The sequence below is a fragment of the Pseudorasbora parva genome, chromosome 6 (genome assembly GCF_024679245.1).
Source record: "Pseudorasbora parva isolate DD20220531a chromosome 6, ASM2467924v1, whole genome shotgun sequence".
In the NCBI taxonomy this organism is placed as follows: domain Eukaryota; kingdom Metazoa; phylum Chordata; class Actinopteri; order Cypriniformes; family Gobionidae; genus Pseudorasbora; species Pseudorasbora parva.
This window is the reverse complement of record NC_090177.1, coordinates 19,102,759-19,118,449: the sequence shown is the minus strand read 5'-3', so window position 1 is coordinate 19,118,449 and position 15,691 is coordinate 19,102,759. Positions and strand designations below refer to the sequence as shown.

Here is a 15,691-nt window from a genome sequence, read left to right as displayed (position 1 = left end):
ATAATACATGCATTATCTATATGGTTGGTCCTCCCTCCCCCATCGGTTTCCTGGGCTGTATAATTGTGTTAATCACCCGTGAGAGTATAGTGGTGTTGAGAGTATTGGTGGTCCGCAGTGCTGTGATGGTGTGTGCGTTACAGAAAACAAATAATAATGCTTTGATGGGCCAGGCGGCAATAGCAAATATATGTGAGCATTGAGCATTGGGTGGGGCCTGCATTTATTTGCCGTTTCCTAAATGCAGACACCCTCACCTGGCAGCACGCCAGCACGTTTGATTCAGGGTGGGTCTCGATCACGGTGCTCAGGTTGAAAAATTATTAGCTCTGTTAGCAAAGTTTATGGCATACTGCACTACATAAACTCTTGTCATTAAATTAAACCGAACTCTCCTTCATGCTTGAACAAAAAAAGTACTACCATGCACAGAGACTATATATTCAAAATATATATTCATTATTATATGCATGGCACCCATGGTATTCCCTGGTACTCATAGACTGTACTTTAAAGAATACCATGATTCTATTATGAAATTGTCATCAAATTATTATTATTCTTTACTCTAGCAACAAAAGTACTGTAGTAGAACAATGGTAAAATGCTTATATTGTATGTCTATTATTATATTCATAACCTTTGGATTTTCATTGTACTCTATATACTTCAAATAATATTGGGATTGTATCATGAAATTGTTATTTTTACTCTTACAATACAAGTACTTTGGTACTAGTACAGTTATTATGTTTTTAGTATAGGCCTATTACAAGGGCTTGACATTAAGCATGTTCATGCGCTTGTCCTTTGGACAAGTAAATCGTTCATTCACTTGTCCGAGTAAAAAATGTGCTTGTCCGGAAAAAAATTCAATATTTTTTTAATTTTGCGTGTGTGTGTGTTGTAACTATAATTTATTCTGAAGCAATATTCTCACCAGTGTTCAATCAGCTTTGACATGTTTAAATCTGCATATTTGTGAATTTTTATTTTTATTTTTTTTATTAAATCATTTCAAATTTGTGATATTTTTAGCTTTTATAAAGTGCGTTTCCCCCTAATCTTATTAAATATAGGCTATGCTTCAGGTTTTATTTTATATTGTTAAATTTGATCAATACATTAAATTAAATTAAGACACTATAAGGGCTGTTAACAATAAAATTAAATAATTTACACTGAAAAATTACAACTGCATTAAATAATGTTTTGAGATTTGTAGTTTTGAATAGACACATAAGAAATGTTGGAAAGTATGTTTAAACATGAAGCTAAACCTCCAGTAGGTGGCAGCAGGTGACCGTCTTAATGAGTGAGTCACTGAGTCGTTCATTCAAACGATTCATTTCAAACACTGAATCGGTCTTTAACACACTTGTTGTGTGAGACGCGTTACGGTTCTGCTGTGTGTGAACAATTTTCGCTGCTGAAATCGAACAAAAGCACTTAATATTGCATCTAAAATGTAAGTGACTTTAAGTGAATGTAAATGTAAGTGAATGTTGATTAATTGTTTATGAAACTGTCATATGAAAGCAGTGTCATTTTCAGTTGTGATGCTATTCAGGAGACCGCTAAAACGCTCTAGTGTTGTAATTTCTCCTCGAGGGGGTGCACGACCGTCAACAGCGCGACCTATCGTTCATTATATATTTTTAACCACCACTATCGATCGCCACTTACACTAAGTAAATGCACAATCATTCGTGCATTTTGGTGATTTGCTAGTTATTTTTTGTTTTCAGGCTCTTGTCCGTCGGGCAAGTAAAATTCTTTTTCACTTGTCCCTCCAAAAAACCCACTTCTCCCGAACAAGCGTTAATGTCGAGCCCTGCTATTACTATGATATTGTTGCCATACATTTAAGTATAAAAGTCTTATAGCGATTTATTATATTCATTAATCATGTTATTTACATGGTATTTCAGAAGTATTGTCATATACCATGATGTTGTTGTACAATTTTTCATTTATCCTTACAAAAAAGTACTATGGAAAAACCATGGTGCAGTGATTGCAATGTTCATAAAACATGGTTTTTAAATCATGGATCAATGATTGTCATATTCAAAAGCACTTTAAATGATACCATTGAAATACCATGATTTTGTTGTATAATTAAATATTTTCTTTTACCCGTACAAAGAAAGCACTGTGCTGGTATCAGTTGTCAGTGATTATATATCATATACATTTACTATATTATAAAAACAGTTACAGTGTTATTTTTTTTTGCAAGGAGAGCTGCTTATAATAATGACCATATTCTAAACCATTATATTTATGTGGTATTTCAAGGTAATCCAAATTTTGTTGTATTATGAAACCTTTTGATTTACCCTTACAAAAAAAGTACTAAGTATATATATATATATATATATATATATATATATATATATATATATATATATATATATATATTAATTCATCTTTATTGTTTGAGTTATGATATTTATTATATTATATTGATTATATATACATTTAAATACATATATTATATGAATTATATTATATTAGAAAACAACCATGTTAGGTGTTAAGCAGATTATGGTATAATGAAACCATGTTTTTCATTTTTTAATGTAAATAATATAATGTAATTATTATATTGTAGTATTAAAAAACAATTACCATGTTAATTTCTTTTTCATGTGTAGAGCTGATTATGGTATAATGAAACCATTCTTCAAATAATACCATGCTAATACCATATTCTGACTAGTTGCCTGTCGCTGACAGACAATGACTTGTGTCTTTCTATGATAAATCACTCGGAATTGATTATCGACAAGGTGTCTGTAGACTGCAAACAGGTGCTTCGGCCATGAGAGTGTGGAGTGATATCCATTCTCTGCTCCACATCCATCATACTGTAGGTGATCTTACTTTTACTGTGCCATACCATCAGTCTGTGCGCACAGAAAATATGATCTGCCTCTGCAAAATCTCCTCCTCAGAGGCAGAGGCTTTAATTGAGCTGTGGGCACAGATGGATGGACGAGCTGGAGAGATTTAGGAGGGATGAAAGAAAGGAAAGAGGGTGGAGTCACATTTGACAGGCGAAGCAGTTGCGCAGGCCGATAATATATGTGCACTTATGCTGTCTGAGGAGGTCCACACACATGCAGAGAGAGAGAGAGAGAGGGTGGGTGCAAGGTCAACGAGGGAAGGGATAGGAGCGGGGAGGAATCTGTTAAAAGAAGGACTACGAAAAAAAGACATCATTCTTCTTTGATGGCCTTCGTTTTGACCTGCTGGACAGATTACAACTATTGCATTTCCACCTTATGCTGTCATGTTGTTTCCCAATCTTCAAGGCTCAGGAGCTGGATGCAATTTTTTGAATAGTACCAGTCCACCAATCTGACCTGTGAATGCAGGCTGGATTCAAAAATCATCCCATGTTCCTTCATTTGAGGAGAACTGACTGAGCTTGGTTTCTCTCAAGAAACCTGATGTTTGGCTTGCTTAGTTGGGGTTAAAAGTCCCAATAAATTAACTGAAACCACCATCTTATTTTCTATGGAATATTGCAGTGTTTATTATAAATTATTTATCTGTGCACATTATTCTTTTTATTAAAATGAATGTACTCTGGTAATTTTTTATTATTAAAATAACTTCCCGACCGTGCAATGACATCTCTTCTCTGATGACGTGATTTTCAGTGTGAGGGTGGGACAACCCGACTCGCATGAGATCACAGTAATAGCAAAAAACAATGATCCAATGATTCAGTCAGTTCCCGATGAACAACATCAAGCCCCTCCCTACAATTACAGGTGCTGGTCATATAATTAGAATATCATCAAAAAGTTGATTTATTTGGTTTAACCAGACACTAAGTTGCGCATTTTATTTTATTTTATTTTATTTTATTTTTGCTCTTTGCTTATTTGTAGGATTGCACCAAGCGGCAACCTTCCGCGATCTCTCTTGAAGCCAATACGGAAGTAATGTAAACTGCTATTCCTCAACTGGCCACTAGAGGCAGGCTCCAGAAGGGAGCAGAATCTCATTGAGCCCCATGTTAAAATTCTCAACTTTACAGCAGAAAAAAACATGTTTACAGCCTGGTACAAATTGTGGTTTTGGTCTATATGGCTAATTTTGCCCTTCATTACTACTGTGAGGGGGGTGAATTTTTTTTTATAACTCATTCGTTTACATTATATTAAGCCTTGAAGTTCTGCATAATTAAGGGTGTGGTTACTTTAAGTGACCGGTGGATAGCCATTTATCTGCTGTCTATAGTCATTGCGTCACCTAAGCTCCGCCCACGCCCGCCTCTTTGCCAATTTTCTGTCATCCAGGTGTGACATGCGATGACTCGCTATCAAGAGTCTCTACTTTGTACTTCAGAACGGCTTATCGGAATCCTATGGTTGACGTCACGGACACTACGTCCATATTTTTTTACAGTCTATGGATTGCACTCTTAAGCTAATTTACCCTGTTCAGTAAACCTGGCCATACATTTTTTGTAATTTTACTGCACTGGCACTATCAGATGAGAATAAAAGTTTAACTGAACTGAGCTGGATGATTTCTGTAGAGCTGCTTTATAATTGATTGCTTTTGCCATAAACTGAACTGACTCAAGCTGAATAACGATACTATTATCTTCTGCTTATAGCTGAATTAAACTTGTTTCATAATACGGTTATTGAACTGAACTGAACAAACACTGAGCTGAATATATGACACTATTGTCTTTTTAGAGCTGCTTTACAGTAGAATTTGAAATTGTCTCATGTTGGAAGTTTGCGTCATTGTTTCTTTAATTTTCCTGTTTATTAGTGTGAAGTTGCTATGAAACAATCTATATTGTATAAAGCACTGTATAAATCAAAGTGACTTGACTTAATGGCTTCTGTTTTGACATCCAAATCACCATCATAGCACCATGCAAGAATAACACTAGAAACGCAGCTCTCAGATGCAGAGCATCTGTTGTGGTAATGCCGGTTACAGAGGAGCTCTGGGGAGAAACAGCACAGCCCGCGAGTCTTCACAGCCACCTGTTATCGCCTCAGGGCCTCGGTGTCGCTGGCACATCCTGCTCCCGCACGCATGATGGGCAAAATATCCCCCCGCAACGCCTGTTTTAAGTACCCATGCAGTGGCGAAAGCTTTACAACCTACTGCTGCCGCTCTGCTGACGGGTCGACCTCCACAGAGAGACAGACACATTAGTTAAACCCATTTGCAGAGGCTGGCGAGGCTGTGGTTGGAACAGCTCTTTGCAGACAGGAGGGGGATGACAATGGCAGAACAGAGACGGTCAGACGAGCCTGGAGGACGACGAGGAGGGGGGCAGAATGCATTAGGCTGATTTTAAAAGTGCATGATGACCAAACTGGCCTGTTAGAGCGGAATGAGGTGGAAAGGTGTCTGTAACTTAACAACTTTAACACGAGATCATGACACATTTGCAGGAGGAAGTTTCTGGATTTATTTATGTATTATCCAAAAATATATCTTTATTAAAAAAAAATAAAAAAAAAATAAATATATATATATATATATATATATATATATATATATATATATATATATATATATATATATATATATATATATATATATATATAATATTTATATAATATTTATATATATATATATAATATTTATATAATTTAAAATTAATTAATTATATAAAATAAAAATAAAAAACATTTTTTTTTATAAAATAACAGAGAGAGAGAGTGAATGTCATTTGTAACCTTGTATAAAAGAAAAACTTCAATTTTCACGTAAAAGCATTCGTTAAGAAAGAAAACGATGTCAAGCTTTAAACAATCCACTCTATTGTTCTTTTCAGCACTCGCCAAGTGATGTTTTTCCTGCTTCTTCAAAGCTATATCTTAATTCATGCATTGCCAGGCAAAATACTTCTCTAGACTGCAATCAAAGTAATGGGTTCTTGAGAATGAATTGAATTCTTTTTAAAACCCCACATGCAAAGCTTCACAAAATGAAGCCAATCATGCAATTGAGAGCGTAATGCAGCCATCTCAAGGAGCCGGCCCTAAATATGCTGATGAAATTATTTTATGCTGACAGAGGTCACTTTAAATCAGTCAATTCTTTAGATTTAATCACCAAAAAGCAGTCATAAGTTTGACAATAAATCAAAACCCGCTCTCGGGCGAAGGTTTTCTTCTCTTCAGAAGCCCAGCTGCTTAATTTTGACAGCAGAAGTTGTTCAAAACGCTTTTAACAAGCTTTGTTATTTAAAATGCATAGGTTGTGACTGTCAATGTAAAGCGACAAAGTAAAAAAAAATGTAAAGAGAAAATGCAGCTGCAGATTAAACAAGTGCAGTCTTTTCCTACAGACTCCTCCTACAGTCTCTTCCTACAAATAAAGCCATGTCTTTGTCCAACAAACATTTGCCTCATTCCTCTTAATATCTCTTTCATGAAAGAGACATTATTGACCAAATGAATGAGTGAACTCTGTGTGAATCTCCGCTTTGTGAGAAGTCTCTGTTGTCTTGTATAGTACTTAGTAGCCCATTGACGTTGACTTCTCAGTAGTCGTGTGTTTCCCACAATAGCAATTTCACTGTTCTTCTAGCTAATTTGCAATTAAACTAAACATTTTATATTACATCAAGCTTCACAAAATGCCGACAGCTGCAGTGAATCATTTTTTTTTACATAATTTATTCATCATTTATTGAAAATCTGCTGTTTTGGCTGATAGTCCGCTAGATTAATGTGATGTTCAGCTCAGGCACTGTATATCGGTGGCACCTCTCTTATCATCTTAAAGGTGCCCTAGAATGGAAAACTGTATTTACATTGGCATAGTTGAATAATAAGAGTTCTGTACATGGAACTGACATACCATGAGCCTCAAACACTATTGTTTTCTCCTTCATATGTAAATCTTGTGCTTGAAAAACTCCCACTGAAAAACGAATCCCGAAATAATTAATCTTTACGCCTCCCCACATTTGCATATAACCAGCCCATGTCCAAGGTGGACCTGGACAGCTGAATCATCAGAAGTTCTGCAGGTATTGTGACGATGAAGACAATATAGTGAAAACAGCAGATCGTGGATATAAATGTTCCCGACTGTGCAGGGGATGTGAGCACTTTTCATAGCCTTCCCACAGAACAGAACTGTAAACAGGCATGGCTGATGTGTATTTATAACAGGAGACCGCACCAATTTATTTCAAAGTTGTTAGTTTGCTCTGACTCCTGTCAATCAATTTCATTAGCGAAAATATGAACAAGAAAAGAAAAAGATATATAATCTTTAGTATGGTAATATAATATATACTTAAATATTTACAAGATTTTTTTTTTTTTACACTTTCCCTTTTTCTGTTTATTAAAATTGACCACCTGGTTCTTGGACTCAGGTCTGTGTCTAGAAAAGTCTATCCTGGTTAGTTTATCTTAATAGTTTCGATCTGGATCTGTGTGTAGTGTGAATCAAATTTTGTGTCTTAATGGGTTTAGTCATGGTCTGGGTCTCGATAGGTCTAGTTTTGCCCTGGTATTGTTCTGGTCTTGACTCTAGCTCAGTTTTCCAGTGCTTTTCAGTCCTCCAGCGGAATAACCGTGAGGGTGTTTTCTGGTTTGTGTGACGGGTCTGGGGCTTTGAGTGTTTGTTCTAGCAGAGTCAAAAGCGTTATGTCAGGCATGATATATTCATTACTTCAGGATCAGTGCTCTGGTGAGTGTGATCCCCATGCACGCCGCTAATTTAATCTCACCTACTGTGACGTCTTATTTCACACTGCACCCGCCAACCATCCAGAAGCATGTTAAGACCTGGGGATAGTGGGGCGAGTAAGGGTGAAGAAAAGCTACAACACATCCCTCTCACAGGGCCAGCGCTCAGATGGATGATAATCAAGAGAAAAAAAATCTTGAGAATCACACATTTAGCTGTCGTTTCTTTGACAAGGCGACTGTGCACATTTGAATGATTTAGACATTAATTGCAGTCTTGATGTTGATGTGATGCTCTGTTGAAGTGTGAAGTTATGTTTGATTAAACCACCCACTTTTGCTACCACACAAATAAGCAGACTAACAAAACACTGTAATATTAGAAACAGAAGATGCAGACTGACTAACAAAACACTGTAATATACCTGTAGAAGCTTTGTTGATCCTGGAAAAACATTCCAATCAACCAATCAGGACAAGTTTAGGCTTACAACCAGGGTAAGGTGCTTTAACATTAGTGTTATTCACCTGTCATTTCTCTCTGAATTTAGGGATAGGTTAAGGGTAGGGTAGGTTTAGGGGTGGGGATAGGGTTAGAACTAAAGACAAAGTGTTGTTCTGTCTAAAGGCCTGTTCACACCAAGGATGATAACGATAAAGATTTTTAGACTACTTAAAATTGTTCTCAATATTAAACAATAGCAGAGTTCACACCAATAACAACTATATCACAACTAACTATCACAACTATAACGAGAATGACTCAGACAAACAATATCATTGCAATCGCTTTCAGAAAGATTTTTTTGACAGCCAATAAGAATACAGTCTGCTGTAACAAGCTCAAGCGTTTAAAGTGACAGACAAGCATGTGCTTAGAATAAACAGAGCGATAAAGTTGGCAGACCCATCCATTCCTGACCATGTGATTTTTCCAAGTATAACTTGTTTCTGGATCAACATCCGTTGTTGGTTGTAGCAACAGTATTTCTATCAAACAATAATAACCCTATTCTATAATTAGAGATAAATGATATGTCAATAAATGTTTGCATCATGACTTTAATGTATCTCTTAATCCAAGCCGTACACCATTTTAGAAAAGCGTTTTAGATGATGTTACAAAAAGAAACATTAGGCAGCTTTGATTCATATGCTGTTTAATGTTGATTGCGTTATTTTACATAGCATATGATTTTTATATGATATCGCTTGTTTCTGAATCCTCACATGTTTAATTTAGGAGATGCAGCGCTCTTTTAGATGTGTCATAGTGCCCCATACCATATAACAGTGAAAATATGGAAAGCTGGAAAATTCTATCAATAATGGCGGCGAAGCGCTTTCTCTCAAATGATGGAAATTTCTGTCAATGGCAGAGAAAGATTAGCGAGCCGACGTTCTGCCGTAGAACTCGAAAGCGTTGCACTGTATTTACTATGTCAGCAGTGTCGGAGACTGACACAGATGTGAAGAAATTGTTGAATAAAGTCGTTGAATAAAAAATTTTTTGCACAAAAGTATTCTCAACGCTTCATAAAATCAGTCTTTAGTATACCATACTGGACTTTTCTGAAAAAATGGTACTTTAACCCTTTGCTCTCCCCTGCTATTTAATAATAAACAAACAAGAAACGTAAGTTATTTTGAAAGATAAAGTCGGCTACAACCTGAATTATGTCTCATGTAATTGCTCAGTGTTTCAACCACGAAAATTGACATGTTCTCACGCAACAGATCCATTTCTCACACAGTGAAAAACCACAGAGCAAAGAGGACACTGAAAACCGACAGACAAGATTACAGACAGGTTACTTTGATATCAAACTTTCAAATCTGCTTTCAGCTTTCAAATCCTGTTGATTTTATTACAAAACTCAAACAGCAGGCGAAATACAGTACAACTTACTGAATCATGTCCCATGTAATCGCTCAATCATAGTTTTAATCGCAGAAAGGCATCAATAGAACAGCTTGTAAACAATAAAGTGCTGAATGTAAGAATGACAGTTAGTGGTTTATATGGGTATTGCAGTCTAAATTCAAAATATTGTTTTCCCTGCCCCCTCCTCTTCAAACTTGACGCTCACGCGTTGCCAGTTCGAGGACACGCAACAGGAACAAGTATTAACAATGGAATGCGTGGAGAATTACGCATTAGTGATGTCACAAGTACCGGTAATTTTGGTACCAAATTAATACTAAATCTATAAAAATGTGACGATACCAGCATTTCTGTAGTAGCGGTAGCAGGGGTGGAAATGGGGGGGTACGCGGGGGGACGGAGTCCGGGGATGGACATGTGGACATACTTTTTGTACGAGTTTGTCCGTTCAAGCTCAAGACTTAAAAGAGAACTCTATATTTGCGCGCCGTGAGACGAGTGCGTGCTTTCGGATGGGTGTACAGAGACAGATCTTCTCACAGTACGCGCGTTCTCATTCGCGTCTTCTGTCGAATATACCCGAGTGATGACGGAGAAAATTACTCGCCATATTAAACATACGTCAGCACTCGCATGCATGCAACAGTTTACAAAGAGAGACCGTTTTGCCCACGTTTTTTTTTTTTTTTTGTAGTTATAGGCTACCATTTAATATTCTAACATGATGTCACTAAACAATGAAAATCTGTTTAGTTACCAAACTAAAAATCACAATACACTGATGCAAGGTTTTTTTTTTTTGTTTTTTTTTTTTTTGGGCCGACCTTCATAATTCTCACTTAAAGCTAAACTTAAAAGTTGGCAGCCCTGATGATGTGACATTGTTTAATATGTGTGCAAAACATATTGGTTGGATGCTTTTCTCTGTTTCAAACAGTCTTAAAAATGTTAGTTCTAAATTTGATTGGCTGATAGCAAAGTTCCTCCAGTATCAGCCAGAATGTTGATCCAGGAACAGGTTCTGCTTTGATAAATCACATTAAGAAAATTCCAGCGGGGCAAAAGTGTGACATTTATTCACAGAGATGCTCTTGAGTATCTTATTTCCTGTATATCCTGCTTTTAGCACATTATGTTTTTATTAGAAGCATTATCACAGCTATTTGCTTTGGCTTCGAGCAGTATGTGTGTGCGTCCATGTGGTGATTTCTCCAGTATTTCAGCTTTCACGTTCTCCTCCTTGCATGTCTTGTAAGGCTGCGTTTTTGCAGACAGGAGATAACTCAGGCTGAATGTAAAATGGGCAAACGCCTGTGTTTATGATGTTGATGTGTTACTGCAGTGCACCACTGCAAAATTGTCAGTGCTGTATCTCAACGCATACTTTAGGGAAAAAGGAGCTGATAAACAACAACAAACTTGAGAGATGTTATTCCGCATGCACACATTTGGATTGAGCAAAGCAAGATGAAAGGGCATGGAAGAGTGGAGAGGAAAGGAAGAAGAGAGGGAGAGAGTTATGTATAACTGAAGTGCTAATGGTAGCAAATTGGGGGTACGGTGAAAAATGAGAGAGCTGAGGGGACGAAGAAAACCTGAGATGGAGAGACCTCATAGAGAAAAAGATCAGAGTCATAAACAATGCTAACAAGCTTAACGAGGTAATTATGCAGGTGGACAATGGGTTGACCTGAGGGCTGAGAGGCTGGGTGGGGCTCCCGGATGAGTGCAGGATGAAGATGTGCATCAAGAAAGAGTGTGAGGGACAGGAAATGAGCTTTGAAGAGAGCCAGGGGAACAGGGCTGGGAGGAGGTTCACAAGGAATGAGAGAATAGGCAGAGCGATGATAGGGAGGGAATGTTTTTTTTTTTTTTTTTGCATGTGGCAAGGACAGATAGAAAGCTAGATTTTTGCATGAGAATTGATGCTTGTCCTTGCAAAAGTTTGCCTTAAAGATGCTAGGTTTTTTTCATTGGGTTGATGTGCGGTTGCCAGAGTGTTCTAGGTGATCTCCAGGGTAATTTGGTTGGTTGCTGGGAAATTGATATGCAGGTTTTTGAAATTTTTCAGTTTATAAATAGCATTTTTTTGTACCATTATTTCCAACCATTTTATCATGCATTGTATAGAAATAGCACCCCTCTATTTAATAAGCTTCTCAATTTTGAGGTATCATTCATATCAGTTGCGCAAATCATATCGGACATGTTCATGGCATTTGAATCCTTTAGGGGTAATGGTTTGTTCAAAACTCTAACCACAATAATAACAGTGATGCTTCCTATGCCAAGCATCATTAAAACTGTGAAAAGAGCTCTGTCAAAGTCTGTGCATATATATATATATATATACACACATATACACACATATACACACATATACAGACACATATAAGAACCGAGCGAGCCCGAGATGATGCCTGTAGCCATTAAAATGTCACAGCTGACATTGATAAACTATGACACAGTGCATACAGACACTTGCACAAATGAAAGCAAATGCTTGCGCAACACACACACACCCTCGCTGGATGCCACCTGCACAGCCACCCCCTGCAGAAGATAACGGCCTGCTTATCTCATCAGCCTATGACATTAATTAACAAACTTCCTTTTACTGGTAGAAAAACCCTGAATATTTACATCATGCGGGTTCATTTCCCTTCTCTTAACGCCAACAGAGTGTGGAGAGCGCTGCGTCTGTTGTTACAAACATTCTCTATTCTCATTCACTCATCCTTCCAGTATTTCGTCTTACACTCTGTCGGTTTTCCTTCTCCCGCAGTGAAGCCACTGTCAGGCCACCTGTCTGGTTTATTTTTATAAGGATTAGACATGCGTTCCATTGGCTCTCTTGTGTAAAAGAAGCTACAATGAAGTGTAAATTTCTGTGACATGTAAGCTGCCATTGCTACGACTGCGGCTCACACGCTCTGTTAAGTGCCGTGGATCGCTTCCCACTATCTCTGTTGCTCGAGCCAGAGAAGATTTCTCTGATCGCCTGTAATATACACCATGATGCTAGTAACTCAATCTCCTCTAATGTGGCTGATAATGTCTCTGATAATGACATGGATATGGAAGGCTGGTAAACTCATTTTGAGGGATGGAGGTTGACACTGGGTCAGATATGCTGACCAGTCCAGAGTCGTCCACTTTGCACAGAATGGATTAGGGAGACCATCATGGTATCTTAATTGGATTTGGGAGAAGACGGTACTGGTGTTTTCTTGCTCTGTCTTTGCTCCATCTGTTATATTACCTGTGTGTGTGCGAAAGAGAGAGAGAGAGAGATTGTTCAATAATAGATTATTATATTATATTATATTATATTATATTATATTATATTATATTATATTATATTATATTATATTATATTATATTTATATTATATTATATTATATTATATTATATTATATTATATTATATTATATTATATTATATTAATTATATTAATTATGTTATATTAATTATATTAGTTATATTATTATAATATAATATAATAATATAATCTCTGTATTATATTATATTATTTTAATTATTATATTGTAATTTACAGCCTTAGTAATTTATTTTGCACACGTGCGTGTGCATAGCTATATATCAGAATAAAATGATTCAATTTAATAAATAAAATAATGCGTAATAATAATAATGAATAATCTTTTTTATTTTTTATTAATTGCAATATATTGTTAAATAATAGATTTTAAAGAAAAAAATATTGTATTGTTATATTATATATTAAATTGATAGTGCTAGTATTAACGACATATACCTAGTTGTGTATATATAGCATAATAAATGCGTGTTGATTAAATTTAAATCTAATTTAGTGGCTTTTTCACTATTCTATCAGCTTTTAAACGAGAAGAAAAAAATGTGCAGTATCTTTTGTTTTTGACCCTGAAACAAAACCAATAGAGAACCACTAGTGTATTCATCTGGCATCCACTCTGTTTAGTCAAACACTCTTTCTATGGCTTTTCAGCGGTTCTGTAACTGTCAGGCAGGGGCAGTGCAGATCCCCATGTGCTCTCTTTCTCTCCCCTTTTCTCTCCATTTCCCCTTGTGTTCTCTGCTGAGACTCAGCCAGGAATCAGGGCCAACTACTGCTGTCATCTCTTATCAGCCTGGAGAGAGGGAGAGAAAGAGAGATCAGCGAGAGAGCCCTGGTTACAGCTGAGTCCCCTTCTGGAGTACATAGCCAGACACGGGGAAAAAAAGGAGAAGAAAAGGACAAACTGGCCCCAGATTACAGATGTGATTGGGGGGAGAAACGAAAGAGATTACAAAATGCGGCATATACTCGCTGAGTGTGTGTAGTTGTTTACTGGGCCAGCATTGTGGTGTATTGCTTTATATAGAATAAGGACAAATTTAATGTGTTGTGCTGTGTCACATTACTAGAGAACAGCCAGAGAGTATATCATGACCGAATTGCTTGCGTTTGATCCCAGACATAGTGAAGTGTCATACCACACCCCGACTTTAACAACTCCAAGGCAAAGCTGGTTGCGGGAGATAACGTGTTGCCTTTGATGGGCCCAAATCAGTATGTGCTGAAAGGATACGACCGCGGAGTCTGAAATCGAGTTCCACAGTACTTCTGTTGGGCATAATTAGATTTGCCACCAGGGGAAAAAAATCCCAACAGAGGGACACATTTGCCCGGAAGAAGCAGTAAAAAGCAACAAGCCATGGACGTGGCACCCCTTGCTATAACTACCTGTAGATTGATTTCAACTGGGTAATTAATATCGGTTAAGTTTAATGACAAAAACTGCTTGAGATGAGTTTTGCACGAACAGTTAAACAATATGGTTGTTGTTGTTGTTGTTGTTATGAAGTTATGGTCTCTTGAGTTTTATGAATGGGACTGCAGGTGTCTGTTTCTGAAGGGATGGAGGAGGTATGTTTGCATCCGAGTGCAGTGAGTGGCGAGTGCACAGACTAATGAGAAGAGGAACAGGCATCTGAGAGCAAAGGAAAATGGGAAATTGGAGGAAGATAGATTGACTGGAGTTATCGATAGAGACAGCTAGTTAACACAAACAAATCTTCCCACCCTCCGTCAGATTACAACGGGTCTGTGTGGGTGGTTGACATTTAAGAAAGTTAGAAAAAGAGATTTCCAGGAAACAGCATGCATGTTTCATATTGCACATACTATTGGCTTCACAAATAAGATTTTTACTTTTTTTTCCTTCTTTTTTTTCTTTTTTTTAGACATAAGCCTATTCCTTTGTAATATGAAATATAACCCACTCTGATCTGTTTACTTTGTCTTTCCCTAAGGATTGTAGTAATTTGTTCCTTGTGCTTCTCTGTTCCCTCTGCAATAACATATAACATCATTAATCAATCTCTTGCTGATAGAAAGGAGAATTGCAGTCTGCTTGCTGAGAAGTTAGTAATAGAAGTCGATGCATTATAATGTTAAAAAACAAATGGTTGCACTTCAAAAGTGTTAGATCTTGCTGACGTGCCAGAAATGTTGGATAGTCTCTTTACCAGATCCCATCATTAGGTTTCTATCTCCTTTTGAAGTTGAAGGTAAAATCGGTTTTGTCGGCATAGGGGCTTTTGCACCAAGTAGTTATAGGAACTCGCCACCAGGGCGGTCCCCTGAGAACTATATATGTCCCCTGAGTCCCCTGAGGCTATTTTCCTAGGTTCCTTCTGGTTGCATTTGCACCGCCAGTATGAACTCTGCGTGACATAAGCCAGTCAACAGCGATATAATTCAAGCTTTGCAAAAGTTCATGGACTCTGATATCGGACCATCTATGATTGTGGAGTTAGTTCATGGTGTAGATACACAATTCAGTCATAACAATATGGCTACTGACAGGTGAATTGAATAACACTGCACTGATTATCACTTCATTACTGCACCTGTAGTAGGTGGATTATATTAGGCAGCAAGTGAACATTTAGTCCTCAAAGTTGATGTGTTAGAAGCAGGAAAAATGGGCAAGCATAAGGATTTGAGTGAATTTGACAAGGGCCAAATTGTGATGGCTAGACGACTGGGTCAGAGCATCTCCAAAACTACAGCTCTTGTGGGGTGTCCCTGGTCTGCAGTGGTCAGTACCTATCAAAA

General features: G+C 37.2%; 1 protein-coding gene across 3 annotated transcripts in view; it reads left to right on the top strand.

Moving 5' to 3' along the window:
• Positions 1-15,691, top strand: part of l1cama (L1 cell adhesion molecule, paralog a) — an 82,406-nt gene that overhangs the window by 1,003 nt on the left and 65,712 nt on the right. The window lies entirely within an intron of this gene.